Source organism: Dromaius novaehollandiae, chromosome 5 (assembly GCF_036370855.1).
Source record: "Dromaius novaehollandiae isolate bDroNov1 chromosome 5, bDroNov1.hap1, whole genome shotgun sequence".
NCBI lineage: Eukaryota > Metazoa > Chordata > Aves > Casuariiformes > Dromaiidae > Dromaius > Dromaius novaehollandiae.
This window is the reverse complement of record NC_088102.1, coordinates 1,970,562-1,985,286: the sequence shown is the minus strand read 5'-3', so window position 1 is coordinate 1,985,286 and position 14,725 is coordinate 1,970,562. Positions and strand designations below refer to the sequence as shown.

General features: G+C 43.1%; 1 long non-coding RNA gene across 2 annotated transcripts in view; it reads right to left on the bottom strand.

Moving 5' to 3' along the window:
- The window catches only part of LOC112993823 (uncharacterized), a 399,015-nt gene extending 384,306 nt beyond the window's left edge, over positions 1 to 14,709 (bottom strand). For both annotated transcript variants that reach the window (XR_010389252.1, XR_003261801.2), the window contains exons 1-2: positions 14,254 to 14,709; positions 13,519 to 13,659 (exon numbers count right to left, since the gene is read on the bottom strand). This is a non-coding gene — a long non-coding RNA (uncharacterized LOC112993823). The remainder of the gene's footprint in view (positions 1 to 13,518; positions 13,660 to 14,253) is intronic.
- Between the last annotated feature and the right edge of the window lie 16 nt (positions 14,710 to 14,725).

Here is a 14,725-nt window from a genome sequence, read left to right as displayed (position 1 = left end):
CTCCTCTCTAACCCTGCCCCCCATCACCTTCTTCCTTCTCCTTCAGCTTTTCTCTTGATCCTGTCACCAGATGCACTACAGGGAACAAACAGACCGCAGCAAGAAGGCACAAATAGCTCTGCTCAGCCTGGGATTTGTTGTCCGAGAAAGGAAGCTAACCACAGGAGCTAAGAATGTCCCAAATCAGGGAAATGAGCCAGCCTCCACCACCAGCTATCATAGCTGATCTGCAGGACCACTGCATTCAGCTGTGACTGACGAGTGTCCCTTCTTCCTGAGAATATCGTCAAAAAGCTGTAATTCTTCCAGCTTCTTATCCTTTTTTTATCCCTTTGTACATGCTTGGTTTGTTGCAGCCCTTGAAGGTAACTATCACTTGAAATTTAGAATGAAACAGAACTAACTCCATCTTCCTTGCTAAAATAGTTACCATAATAGATGAAGAGGCTTCAACAAATATCCTCCCTCAGTGGAAAGGGGAGTAATTTGGTATATCTGAAGACTGTCTGCACTTCTATTCCAACACAGTTGCAAAGTACTCCATCTTGCCCAGCTCTTTTTCTTTTCTGTATCTCAGCTCTGTCTCAGCTCTTCCCTACTCACTCCATAAATTTTTCAGGTCTTTGCTCTGATGACAAAGGACAGCATCTCAAAATCGCAAGCCTGTGTCTGATGCACAGCCTATGGGAGCATGAGACACCCCCACAAGCTGCTCGGTGTGCCACCCAGCCGCTCCTCAGTGCTTGTGCTTCGCTCCTTTCCTCTTGGCTCAGCAGTGTTTCTTTCTCCTGGCCAGCCCACCTGACCTTGTATCAGTCTTCTGGCTCCTTCTCTTGGAGCTTATCTTAAATCAGAGGCTCCTCCACTTCCTGACATTCAGCCCAGGGCCTTCATCACGCACCTGCCTTTGATTTGACATGCCTTTGGCTCCCTGAACTGCCTCTTGCTCAGACCTCAGGCTCTGACTTTGCCCTTGGCTATATTTGGCCTCTGGTTCCAAACCTCCTCCTGCTCAGCCCCTAAGCTTTGGTCCCAGCTGCCTGCAGCTCAGGTTTTTGTTTGTTTGTTTGTTAAATCGGGCCTCACACTGATGCAGAATATCTCTCTGGCTTTACGGTACCAGTAAGCCAAGCCCAACCTGCCCTTCATGATGAAGAACAAGTCTTCCAAGGAAGCCACCTTTCTGTTCTGTTTCTGGTTTTCTTTTGAGCTTCCTGAAAGTGAAGAAAATCCTTACAAATATAAAATGAAACAAGGGGGAAACAGTTGAGGAGCTTTAAAAAAGTGAACAGGGACTATTAAGAGACTCTTTAAGAACAAATTGTTCAGGGAAGTAACAATGGAAAGTCTGTGAATGGTTACTAAGGGAGATGGACCTGGCACCGCAGTAGTTGATATGGATATGCCAAGCAGAAGAATAAACAGAAATACAAAAAAAAAGCCCCAGAGAAAGGCACAAGGCGTACGGCTCTGAGCACCATTGCTAAATCAGCAGAAGAGTTCAAACAAATTCAATTAGCAAAGACAGAAGCATGAAAAGCTGGACAGAGTGTCAATCAGCATATGAAACAGCCAGCGTTAAGACCAAATGTATTAAACCCATCTAACCGCATTGTGAAACATGTGGGAGCAAAAGAAAAGCATGCATGATAAGAGCAGAAAGTGAGAATTACTACTAAAGGAGAAAAAAATGCTCTGAAATGCTTAAAAGAGGAACCCAGCAACAGCAGCAGAGGCATATAGGTGAGTCGTATAAGACATACCCTGAAGTACATTATAATCCATTTCAATTACACAAACTGAAAGAGAAAGACCTGGGGAACACTTTAACAGCAAAATAATTTTAGTGCCAGGAACCACACACTAGCACTTCCCTAAAGAAGGAAAATGGTAAAATGGAATTTGTTATGACACCCAGACAGAAGTCTTGGATCTATGAATAACAGCTAAATCGTATCATCAAATGGGCATGTACCAGGAGCAATGAACAAAGAAAGGGAAAAAAATATTTCAGTTGTGTCCAATGAAAACATATTCACAGAAGATGGTGCTGCTCAATAACACATAGGGTATGGCCAGAAGAGGATGGAAAACTGGCAGTATGTGGCACACACAAGCCTCAAAAGCTGTAAGATAAAGGCTCCACACATAACAGTGCGAAGTTGGCTACTCCTTGGAACGATACTAGTAGCAAAGGAGATGACTTGCAAGGTGGCACTTCTGCAGAGAAGGAACTAGCAGTAAGAGTGGATACAACTGAACATAGCTGCTGCAAAGGGGAAAGAACAATCTATTCTGTATGTTCACAGTGGATAAGACAAGGAGGCCTGAAGCTGTACCTAAGTTGTTAGACATTTTTAAAAAACCTTTCCAGTAGTAAGGCTAGTGAAAAAAGAATATATTATCTGCAAAGTGTTGGAGTCATTGTCATTGTCTAATCTATTCTTAGAGATGCCACATACCTATTGAGAACATAGCTAGAGATGATCCTGCCATGTGACAGGACCAGATGACACTGAGACCCCTCCTCGTTCTTTGCTGCTCTGATTCCTAAAGTGGAAGGAGCAAGCAGCAGAAGGACCTGTTCTTAAATTACAACAAAATAAGGAGACAGAGCAGAGTAAGAACCCAAGGAAACAGACAAAGAAAAAAAATCAGAAAAAAAAATCTACTTGCAAAGAGTTTTATCAATTCACTGTCTGACAAGTCCAGAGCCAAGCTGTTCAGTAAATGGGACATCTCAGCACAAACCTCAACGTGTTCACCTCCACCTCAGAAGGACAGAGACAGCTAGCGAGAGAACTGGACTTCAGGGGAGCAACCACACCATGAACTAAACAAAGCCAGAAGTCTGTGACAAACAACGGGATTATCACACTTTGGAGGTACACGGGTCTCCACAGGAACCTTGGCCACACAACTGTGCAAAACGCACAAGAATGGGTTCGAAACACCCTCCACCACAGGCTTTGCTACAGACATGTTGCATGCTCCATGCCACAGGGACAGACCGTGGTTACAACTTCTGCTTGTTGCTCTGCTTAGGCAGTTAAGAGATTACACACAAACAATACTTTTCCAGCAGCATTTCACATAGCACTGACAGCTTGCAAACTTGGCAGTGTTAATGCATTAGTTCCCCTTTTTATTCCACTTCTGCCAAAGTCATATCAAGTTAGTGTCCATTACAAAATGTATTTCTCTCATTCTTATCCATAATAGCTCACATCAAAATATATTATGGCTACGTTAAAAGCAACCTGAAGTGTGGTCAAATCAGTCATAGCGCATATTACTTGTTAGCTTTAATCCAGGGCAGATAGGGCAGGATAGTGTAAGTGTCCCTGGAAGGACAGTGAAGCCATGCTATCTGTGCACTCGTAACAAGGAAACAAAATAGCATAATTGTCAGAAAAACAAAGCTCTCCACAAGAATGAGTAACAGATCTTTGCTGACAGCGCAGTGGGACAGACTCCCATTAGGCACAAATTAGTATCTTCTCAGCTCTTGTTGACGTTTTTTCCAGTGGCTACAGAGCTGGACCAGTAACTTTAAACATGGCTGTTGATTTTGAAAAAAGAACAAGGCACCACTTCAAATCAGCTAGTCCAGCAGCTCCATCCATCTTTCCTGAAGGGTTTACAACAGCAGCACATTTCTGAAGACCTTATTTTAAAAAAAAGTGAACTCAAATGGTCTGACGTTATGGCCAAATGATCACGAACAGTCTCAGCATTCAGTCCAGAAAGCCTTCCTAGAAGGCAACACAAAACCAGACCCACGTCTCTTTTCATCATCCCATACGTGCACCTACTGTAGAATATTCTAAAGAACAGCATTCTAGGACAGTGGTTAACACAGTCTGTGTCACTCGAGTTTTCAATCCATTATCTGCCTGAATATCTCTTCAGTCATGAATAAAACTTCCTTAAAAAGGGCAAATCTTTCACAGCAAAACAAATAAGTTTCACAAACACATTTGCATTCCAACCAAAATGAATAAATAAGCCTGAATGCAAGATGAACACAAAAGAATTCACTGTTAATAAAAAGAGCAAAACTCACGTACACCAGATAATAAATTCCATACATCCACTGCTGCATAGTACTGCCTGTGAAGCCCTATTATAGTGTCTGCCTAGTGATTTACAACAGTCAAAACCTTGCATTAAGATTTTCACTTACCATAGCTGACACACTGCTTTTAAATGCCTGAAACAGTTTTATTAAAGAATGTTCATAGAGCAATCTCACTTGCTATTTTACACGAAGCAGAGAAAATACTACAATAAATATATGGTTACATGCTGCAACAAGATAACATACTGGTAACAAACAGAAGCTTGGCTTTCAGTGTGATCTCTCCTTGTCAAAAGATTTCATTTCATAAAATTCCTGACAAGTATTCCAGCTGCAGAGGGGAGGCTAAAAGACCAATCTGAAAAGCATTGCAGAGGGTATTTGCAGTCTAATCAAAATTTCATTGGTGCCAAACTCTCCAGGTGTTACAGATTCTGACTCAAACCTGTTACCTTTTATGGCACTGTCCCAGATCTGACGTCAGAGAATAATATTCAAGTCTTATTTCAAAGTGAACCTGTAAATTAGAATGACATTTTTCCACATAACTATATAGTCCAAACAAACTTCCTTCAAAAAGATTCTCTTCACACTGGTTCCTCTTCTCACTGCTTTTAGTTAGGTACTATTAGACATTGCCAAACCTATTCTATCTATCCATGAATCTATGAATCCATGAGCAATTACTTGAGGAGGAATAGTGAGAAGCAGCCATATAGCCTTGGCTTAGTATTCATTTTGGAGGCTGTGGCATTACGTATATGAAATCAAATTTCTAGGTTCCTGTGCGGAGACCTTGTTTTCTGGAGCCAGCACAGAATGGAGTGGAACTACTACAAATGTGAATCTCACTTACATCCAGGAAATCTATTAGAAGAATAAACCATTGTGAAAATATAGCAGTGAGAGGGAACAATAAGAACCAAGGGCTTACTGGAAACTTCCAGTTTTAATGATAGTTCTTTTAAGAGCAGGAAGAGCACTCAAAAAGCAGCAGAAAGCTGAAGAGCAGGACTGCAGAGGAAGACACTATGCAGACAATCCTGGTCATGGAGAGGGGCTTGGAACTGCAAGTATTGTTTTCCAAAATGAAAGTGCCCAGGTCACCAAGCCAGATTTGTTCAATCAGAGCAGCTCTGATACATCAAGTTTTGTTTCAGACAGAACTACAAGCAAGGCTTAGAGCACAAATAGCATGCAGAATAGAAAGACGACATTTACACACACAACATGTAATAGATAGATGGTGCAATGTGGACATAGACATATCATCTTTGGTGGAAACAGGATGTGTTTAAAAACTGCAGTTTATCAGTGTGCACCTTGCTTAAAGGCAGAGAGACCATATATCCGATGGCTTATTTGCCAAACTACAGAGATCTCAAAGAATCAAGGAATGAAATTGAAGAAGCAGAAAATGGGAAAGAGAAATAAAAATAGTGGAAAGGAATGTGCCAGCATAGGGATTGCTGCAGAACCACCACAGAGATGCCAAAAGGTACATGAGGAAGTAGAAAGAAGTTACAGGCATGCAGAGAAGGATCTCAGCAAGCATTCTTCTGATGCTTCATGATGTAAACCTCAGCCAGGGCTAAGAGATCAGAAGTGAAGGATAAGCCCTTGTCAGGGCCTGAGTGCACTGCTAGGCTCTGCAACGCCTCCCACCCCACCACCTCAGGGTTTGGCTATCTATGCTTGAGGCCAGCCCTGACTCAGCACAGCTGCAACCTGAGATCAGAGTGCTGAAAAAGAGAGAAGAACCTGCGAGACACTTTCCTGGAGGCTCTCCTCTCTGCCCGGGAGCTGCCCTGAGGCTCAGGCCCTCACCCCTAGCCCTCACTTGAGCTATGCTTCAGCTATGCTGGTGCCTGGCCGTGTCTCTCACTGACCACGAGACCCACAACCTCAACTTCCCGACTTTACGCTGTAGCCTTGTCACTACAGACTTGGCTAGGGAACTGGACCCTGCTGACCCTGGTTACCACGACAGGACCTGCCCTGTTGCTTACCGTGGGACTGTGCCCTTGGGGGCAAGGCTACTGCCCCTGCCAGCCCCGTGTGTCACCCTCGGCTCCCAGATCCCCCTCCCTTGTAGGGGGAGCATATTTTTGATAAATAAAGGAAAAGGTCTCCTCAAAAAAGTCTTCCTTAAGTCCAGACATTTCACAACATCAAGCCCCTGCAATTTAACACTTCCAGATTTTTCTTATAGTACATACAAAGAAGGAAACGACTACAGGCTTGAAAAGAGGAACCCAGGAGGGAAAAAAGGACTCAGTTAATTTTAGTTAAGGATTAGAAACATAAACAGTCTGGGGAAGGACATGCCATATCCTTGGACTCCCTAAGGGGAGATGAGACATGGTGGTCATTGTAACACTGCAAATCATGGTTTTTCTTGGAGTTTCATTTCTTGGAAGTGTTTGTTTCCATTACTTCATTTTATTTTTAAAACTGTAATTCATGGGGAAAACAAGAAATGAATGTTAACCCAAAGTAGGAAAACCCACAATTATTTAAACCTCCTCTCTATTTTACTGTTAAGTAAATCTCACCTAGCTGAAAATGCCTGACCAGGAGAACAAGATCAGTTTGTTTCATGCTCCAGAACCAGCCACAAAAAAGCCCTAATTCAATGTTTTTACATAGGCAAGCGGAGAGTTATAAAATACAGGTTCCTAGAGCTGCGGCAAAACCATCAGTCTGCAGTACAAACCTGTTCAGAACCAGTTTGACTTGCTACTCTCTCCAAGCTATTAAAAGCGAGCTTGCGTGGCTGTGACCTCCACGTCCCGAGGCAGCGTCCCCGCACGCTGCCGTTCCTCCTGCCCGGAGGAGTGCTCTCCTTCCCCACTGCCCAGCCCCGGGCGCACAGACAGCAGAGCGCACGCGAGTCATTCCCAGCGAGCAGCTCCTCGGCTTTCTGCCAGCGGCTGTGTAGCACAGCAGTCTCCATCGTGCCGAACCCAGTCTTTCTTAGAAGATGCAGAGTCTGACGGTTACAGTCACAGGTCTAAGCAAGCTGGTCACTGGAATGACCCCATTTCATTCAGATCAAACAAACTATGCAGACTACTAGAAATCATAAGGTCATGACCAAGCCTCAAGACTGGGATCCAGAACTGGATTTTTCTGTCCTTTCAAACACTCAGGAGCCCAGCGGATGCCTCTTGCCAGGGAGCAGGAGCAGTACATTGCAGTTCACATTATATAAAGTGCTCTGGAGGACAGATGGCCACAAAAAAATTCCAAGGCTGGTGCCTGCACATCACCCCTTTTGCATGGCAATGAACAACAGGGACCTGCCATTTGCACTGGGGAAATGGAGGGTTTCACCAAACTGCATGCATGATCAGACTGGGCTGTCCTGCTCACAGAACATCCTCAGAGAGCTTTCTCCAGTTGCAGACTTTGCTTTCGATCCAACCTGAGACACTTGTGTCCCACTCTCAACAGAAGAGGCTCATCCTTGTGAAAATTAAAACCTATAATGGCTGTCACATTCAGGTATACAAGCACAGGAACAACTAAAAATCATCTGATGCTTTTGCAAGTTTTGGGTAACAATTATTCTGTGTGTTTAAAACGTGTTCTGCAGCAGAGCTTCACAACGTTTGGATGTCAGTGCAGTTTGTCTGCCAATCACAGTCAATGTGTGAAAAGCTGCGTATATGCTGAGTTTAGAATATTCCACAGATTTTAAGGACTGCCTGAAATACCAAAATGGCAAAAGAAACACAAAACAGAACCATCCCACTAACATAAATAAGAGTTCAATACTAATGCTTTGCTCCAAAGTAGGATTCATCCCAACTAACATTCACGCTTAATTGCTTTAGATGCTTAGAGACAGGTGGAGTAACACTCTCCCTTTGGACGTGCCTGTTCCTTATTCTAGTGACACTAAAGTCTTGGACTAGAGACCAACTTTTAGACAGTTCAGGGAAAGGACTCCTATCTTTCATTATAGTGTTATCAGTGGTTAAACTTATGCTTACCTATGCTGAGTAGTCCCACTAATTTTTCATGGTCATAAACCTGAACAGACATATTTGCCTGGACTGGGTATTAATTCTGGCTGGTGTTGAAAAAACCAGCTGGTAAATGAGTTCTGTAGAAAATCATCACATAACATAAAGCTCTTCTCATCTGGGAAAGAAGTAAGAGAAAAATTCCCTAGTTTTGGAAAATGGAGTATGAGAAAATGCAGAGCTTTCCCAGGAAGAACCCCTCCCCAGCTCACAGAGCATATACAACCTCTGCGAGCAAGTGAGCCTGATCAGTCCAACAGCATTCAAGGACTAGAACAGCAAATGGGGAGGAAATGCAGAACTTACGTCACTGTGCCTCTTTTTGACAGTTTTAAGGACATTTTCAAGTGTTGTTTCTGGAGGTGTGCGTGCAGTTGAAGCACTTCAGGCAAACCCTCAGGCTGGAGGGAATCCTCACTCACAGTTAGCAGGCTGTGAAAAAGCTTCACCACCTGCTCCGCTGCTTAAGGCAAACTTCTTCATTTACAGAAGCAATCTCCCTTCTGAGCCTGGCACTGACAATGCTGAGCCACTGCAGGACTGAGCGTTCTTTGGGCACAAAAAAGATGGTCAGCCATGTACCTTCCCAGACAGCAGGTGGAAAGGCACTAGCTTAACTAGATGATATCCAGTTATCACTGTTCTTCTGGTAGCTACAGCAAGTGATTGGCATAGCTTATTGCTTCTCTAGTGCTATAACTGACATACTTTTTTTTATTACAATTATTTTATGAATGGTAATGAAAACAAAACCCAAAGACAGATGCATGAGCACAACGGCAATTCATTGCCTGAGCAACAAAATCACTAGATAAAAGGTGCAGAAATGCAATGTTATCAGTACAAATAAAAGACCAGAAAATGAGGAAAACAGGTTGTCTGCCAGTGCATGCCCATCGGGCTCTGGCTTTGTGTTCACTGGTGTTGCCACCCATTACATTAAAAGTATCATGACGATTGCAGAGTGAAACACTTAAAAATGAAACAAATGCCAGAGTGTGACTGCCATGACAGTATGTGCTTACACATTGTTATTCTCCCTGAGACTTCAGTTTCATTCAAAGATTAGCAAAGGAGACATATCACAGAATGAACAAGACACACAAGAGCCGCTGAATGGGTAGAAACGTGACCCACTACTACTTTTCAGATTTCTTCAAACTCTGGCCACATGCCTTATTTAATGCCCAGTATCTAAGCTGTTAAAGAATATTGGACTGGGGCTGTCCAGAGTTAGGTGCTTAGCACAACTTATATAAAACTTACTTAGCATGAGTAGCTAAATTTGTCGAAGTCTTAGGCCGCACTCAGATAACATGAGGAACTTTCACCTAGTTCAGTATAGGAGGGCCCCAGGGCCAGTTCAGGCTGGAGATAAGGAAGTTGCAAGCAGTCTGTATTCCTGTGTCTCATATGGATGTCAAGACTGTGAAATAAGGCCTGTGCAGGGCATCAGGACCTCGAGAAACAAAGCCTCCTCTCACTGCTGGAGCAGCGTTTAATTATTGTGCTCTGCAATTATCTCCTCCGGACCTTGAGGGACAACGACGGGACCCAATAAGGAATGGGAAGACCCCAGACCTGAATATTACTTTTGGTCCAAGTTACCGCGCAAAGGGCGGAGAACTTAGATTGTAAAGTTATAATTGCCCACAGGTTTCTTTGTTCGGGGTCCCTCTCCAGAGGCACCCAGCTCGAGCTGTCCTTTGCCGCTGTACTACTTACAGTAAATAAGTTTGTCATACCCCACATCTGAGACTCTGCTTTGGGAATCCTAGGGTCAGAGACCTTCTTTAACATAAGCCATAAGGGATTTGTTTCTACTTTTTTCCAATACTAGTCATTGTTATTACAGCCAATGCAATTAAAAACCTACACATCTCCAAAATTTCTTTTTAGGTCCTCAAAAAGCTATAAAAAGCCTCATCATCCCTACTTTGCAAGGAAGAAGAGAGAGAGAGAAGGGCAAACTGCTGTGGCCAAGACCAGAGTGGTGCAGCAGCAGAGGCAGAATTAGCAGCGAGCCTGAATGAACACGTAGCCACACTTCAGTTACCCCAGATCCCACCACCCCCGCGGCTTTGCTGTCTGCAGTTGCCTTCAGCAGATCTCGGAAGTATTTGAGACTTTTAATAATCAGGCTCCCGGAAAACTGAATATTCCCTGTAAGACTCTGCCCATGAAAATACGGCTTTATTATGCTGAGCTCTGTCAAAAGCAGACAGGAGGCAGCACAAAGTTCTCCCAGGAAATATGCACCTGCCTAACCACGAGATCATTTTTGTCTTCTAGGACTCTATTAGTTCACTGAATACCTTCCAACTTTCTGGAAACAGAAGCAAGCTGAGGCAAAGATCCTGCAGCTTACAGCCTTATTGTAACTCTGATTCACTGACTGCACCAAGATCACCCTAGAAAGGCAACAGGAAAGCAAAACATAGGACAGAGATCCAAGATACAATATTGTCACCCAGTAATTTGCAGCAGAAATCAAACAAATTAATGCTTTAACCATGTTTAATGGGGTTTATTCTATATTTTCTAGATTTTAAAGCCAGTAATAAACCATCCTTTATAACCATATATGTATACATACACAATTGTATGAATATTTACTTCTGCACCCCCAAACACAGGAAGCTGTAGTTTTTTCAGCCACACAAGTAACTGATTTAAGATCTCAAAAATCTAAAGGATAGACTGTATGATAAAAAGTATAGAAAATTAAGACAACAATTAATTTTCTCCCAGAAATGGTAGTATGCCTTTCATATTAAAAAAAAGGAAGAGGGGGAGGAAAGGAAAGAAGTGCTGTTAGGGTAATGCCAGTAGGTTACATAACATTTAGCTATGCAGATGTGTAGATATGATAAATCTAATTACCAAGACACCAGAAAAATAGCTCCAGAAAGGAAAGTAACAATAAAAGACTAAGCTTCTTTGCAGAGCTTCACAATAATTATAGGAATCGGAATGGAAACCCTGAGGGCTAGAAGACATTTCTTTAATTATCAATAGTAATCTATCTTGGCTAAATAGGATACAGTAAAAGAAATTTAATTTTAAACAAGCTCCCTCACTTTGCCCTATTTCTCCCATTGGAGCCTTCTTTTGGGAACACAGAACATTTGGCATTGTCTCATAGGTGCTGCAGATAATAACAGAATCTGCACTGCCTCCTTGGTCTTTCATGTGTTAGGCATCTCTCCAGGACAAAAACATTACACAAAAGACTGACTGCCAGACTGCAATAAGGCCAAACCTCTCAGAGGACTCCAGACATTTATTCTTACGCTCCTATACTTATTATTATACGACAACATAGAATTGCTTCAGCGACCACAAGATCTGTTACTACCTAGTTAGAAGGACCCCAAATAAAAGAGAAACCCATTTTCGTAGAAAAAAAAGGTGTAAAAAAGCACGCGCATCTGAGCCAAATACCATGCAAACTTTTTCACAGTTCAACAACACATGTACAGATCTGGCACTAGGGTTACTGAACTTTACACGCACTCTAGGATCCAGACTTTTGGCTTGCTTTTTGCAAAGCCAAAATAGCTTACAGGAGACCAGACAGGAGAAGTACATTTAGGAATTTTTCAGGCATGCATGGCATTTCTTTCCATACAGGTGCCTAGGATCATGGTGGTCTATGGATCAGCTCTAAGGGGTCTACGGTACATAACTAACCAAAACAGGTCTATTGGTCAAGTACCCTACCTAAGTGAGCAAACAGTGTCTTAAGTTCATCAGTGTGGTCTGCATCTCCACTGGAAACCAGAGGCATGAGTCTGAAAAAAACTCTTGGAAGTCCCTTTATAGTGCCATGATGATCTGTCCCGCAATGAATCCTTTTTCCAAAGAGACTTCTACCAGCATCGGCAAAGTCTGCCCAAAGAGAACCAAGTGCAGGGTCACGACTTCAATTTTCAGGTCTTTTCTTGTAATTGCTGAGATTTAATTGGAGGCGTTCTAATTAGGAAAATATATATGTCTCTTTTTGTGCCCAAAGTACAAAGACCACGTAAGGCTATCAGTAGTTTTCACTTTGGAGGCGTGGCCTTGAGCTAAAGAACTTCTCACCTCCAGATTATCTTGCTCCACTGCAAGAGTCAGCTCTCCTGCGTACACAGCTGCTATTCCAACTACAGGCACAACCTAAGTCACTCAACCCAGATAAAATCAGCAAACCATTCCACTCATTCTTTTTAGCTTAACAGCTTTCTGGGCCTAGTCTGGATTATTCCTTCTTCTCTATATAATAACCAGTTCTCTCCTTTTTCTTCTCTGTATAATCAACCATTCTCTCCTTTATAGAATTAAAAAAAAAATCAGAAAATAAGCTTAAAAATTATTCAAGACATGTTATTTAGGAAGCTGCACTAGTCTTTGTCAGTATTTACAAAAGGTGACTTGCTTTGCCCTATTAACTACATCTATAATATGTAGGAGCATCTAGAGATTTCTAAACTAACTGCCCAAATCTTACAAACTTATCTTTTACTAAGAAGAAGGAACTACCACTCAACTTTCTGTGGATCCTACTGTTTTTTCTGAAAGGAAGAAAAAGTATGACGACTTCTGCTAACAACTGGATGAAAGCAGATTTCCTTTACTTTTGATTACTTTTAGGGAAAAGCTCATCTAATAAGTATTTAAGAAAGTACAGTAGCAATAAAATATCCTTAGAGATAAGGAATAAGCTGTAGGTTGTACAGGCTGTGTGCTTTTTAAGAGGAGCCGAATCAATACAGTGCAATATGCAATACAAACCATTAGGAGATGATATTGTTATAGTGTATTAAATAGGTTGCTCTATGCATTTACTAGTGTCGTGCTCAGTTAGGCCAAGCCAGCTGTATGGACAGTCTATCATATACAGATCACAATCAGACATGTAAAAACATAAAATGCAAGCATAACCTTTTCTTGCCATTCCTGTTTCAACTTTTTAAAGCCCTTCTTTCATTTTCCCCATTGCTTTCTCTAACCTTCCCCCCATTCAGCACTACCAGCTTAGTTACTTCACCCAGAGATCCTGGCTCTGCAGACGATCACAGAATGAACCATACAGGGAGCCAAGGCTCCCTGGACTGCAGAATCCAGAAGAGCTCGCTTTGATTGTGGAGATCTGCAACAAAACATCCCCTCCTAAAACTCTTGTGCTGGGCCTCTCATTTTTAATGTCTATATGCTACTATATAATAGGCAGTACTCGTCCAGCCCATTAGCTCACAGATTCCTACCTGTGTAGTATATAGTTTGTCTTCATTGACCATAGAAGTAACTCAGATAGGTGAGAACTACTCACCAAGAGACTTCAAGGCCAAATAGTCTATTCTTGCAAAACAAGCGTCTCACTATTTCCCGTGTAACTGATGACTCCACTCCCCAGACACCTACCTTCGATTCTTAGCATTAACAGCTCTGCATCTGGATGTTTATTTTTCCTCTGTGTACGAATTCTTAGAAACTTAGGGTAGAAGCATGCACGGGATCATTGTCTGCTATATAATCTGGGCCGTTAATTAGCATACACATTTCCTGTAAGAAGCCCAAAAACTCTAATTAAAAAAAATTAAGTTACAAAATACTAAACAGAACATCAAAATATCCAGCAGAAATAGAAAGCAGATTTTTTTAGATAGCTACTATGTGCTAACAGGCATTCGATCAGTTACAGTGAACATTGAGGTAGTTTCTTATCCAAAACTGCATTTCCAAGCCCACCTGCTTAGGCTAATCTAAATGCCAGAAACACCTGATTTTACAAGATATTCACTGTGCTTTCTCATTAGGTAGGTGAGCCAGGCCTGCTGAGGAAAAGTGCTAATTTCTGTTACATGCATCATGCAAATAACTTTCCTCCTTTCCCATTTGAAGCATGAAAATCTACCATTTAACCTTTTAGCCAGGACACAGACAATAGGGTGTCTAACTTTCAGAGCCCTAAGAAGTTGCACACCCCACTTAGGCTCATGGTTATAGACTGAACTTACTGCTGCCTTTGGAAATGTAAACATAGTCACAGCTCAGTGTCACTGTGCAAGCTAGTGCCTAGAAGTGCATAAAACTTGTGAAACTGCTAACATCTGATATTTAGCTTATTATATTCTTTTTCTCCTACTTTTAGTTTACCTGCAGGTGGGAGCAGGGAACACAGCCCGGCGCCTCTGCCTAGCCAGACCCGCGGGGCTCTGCTCTGCCCTCACCCCTCTGCTCAGCCCTCGCGACTTGAGTGAGCTTTGTGAAGGACGGGGCTCCCTCTCCGGACTCGAAGCGGTCACGGGTCTGTCGCCTCTGCCTCACCGGCTCGCTCAGCTAACACTGATTGTTACTGTAAGAGCCATTTATTTTCCTAACATTAGCAGTTCGCTCCTTGGCAGCGCGGCTGACCGGCCGCGAAAACACCTTCGCGGCGGCAGCGCTACCGCAGCAACGGCTCTGCCGCGCTCCCCGCCGGCCGCGGTAACCCCGGGCCGGGCCGGGCCCCATGAGCCGCTTCCCGGGCCGTCTCGCCGCCGCGCTCCCCTCAGCGCCAACGGCTCCAACGGCTGCGGCGCCGCGCGCTGCCCTCAGCGCTGGGGGCGGGGCGAAGGGGGCGGGGCGA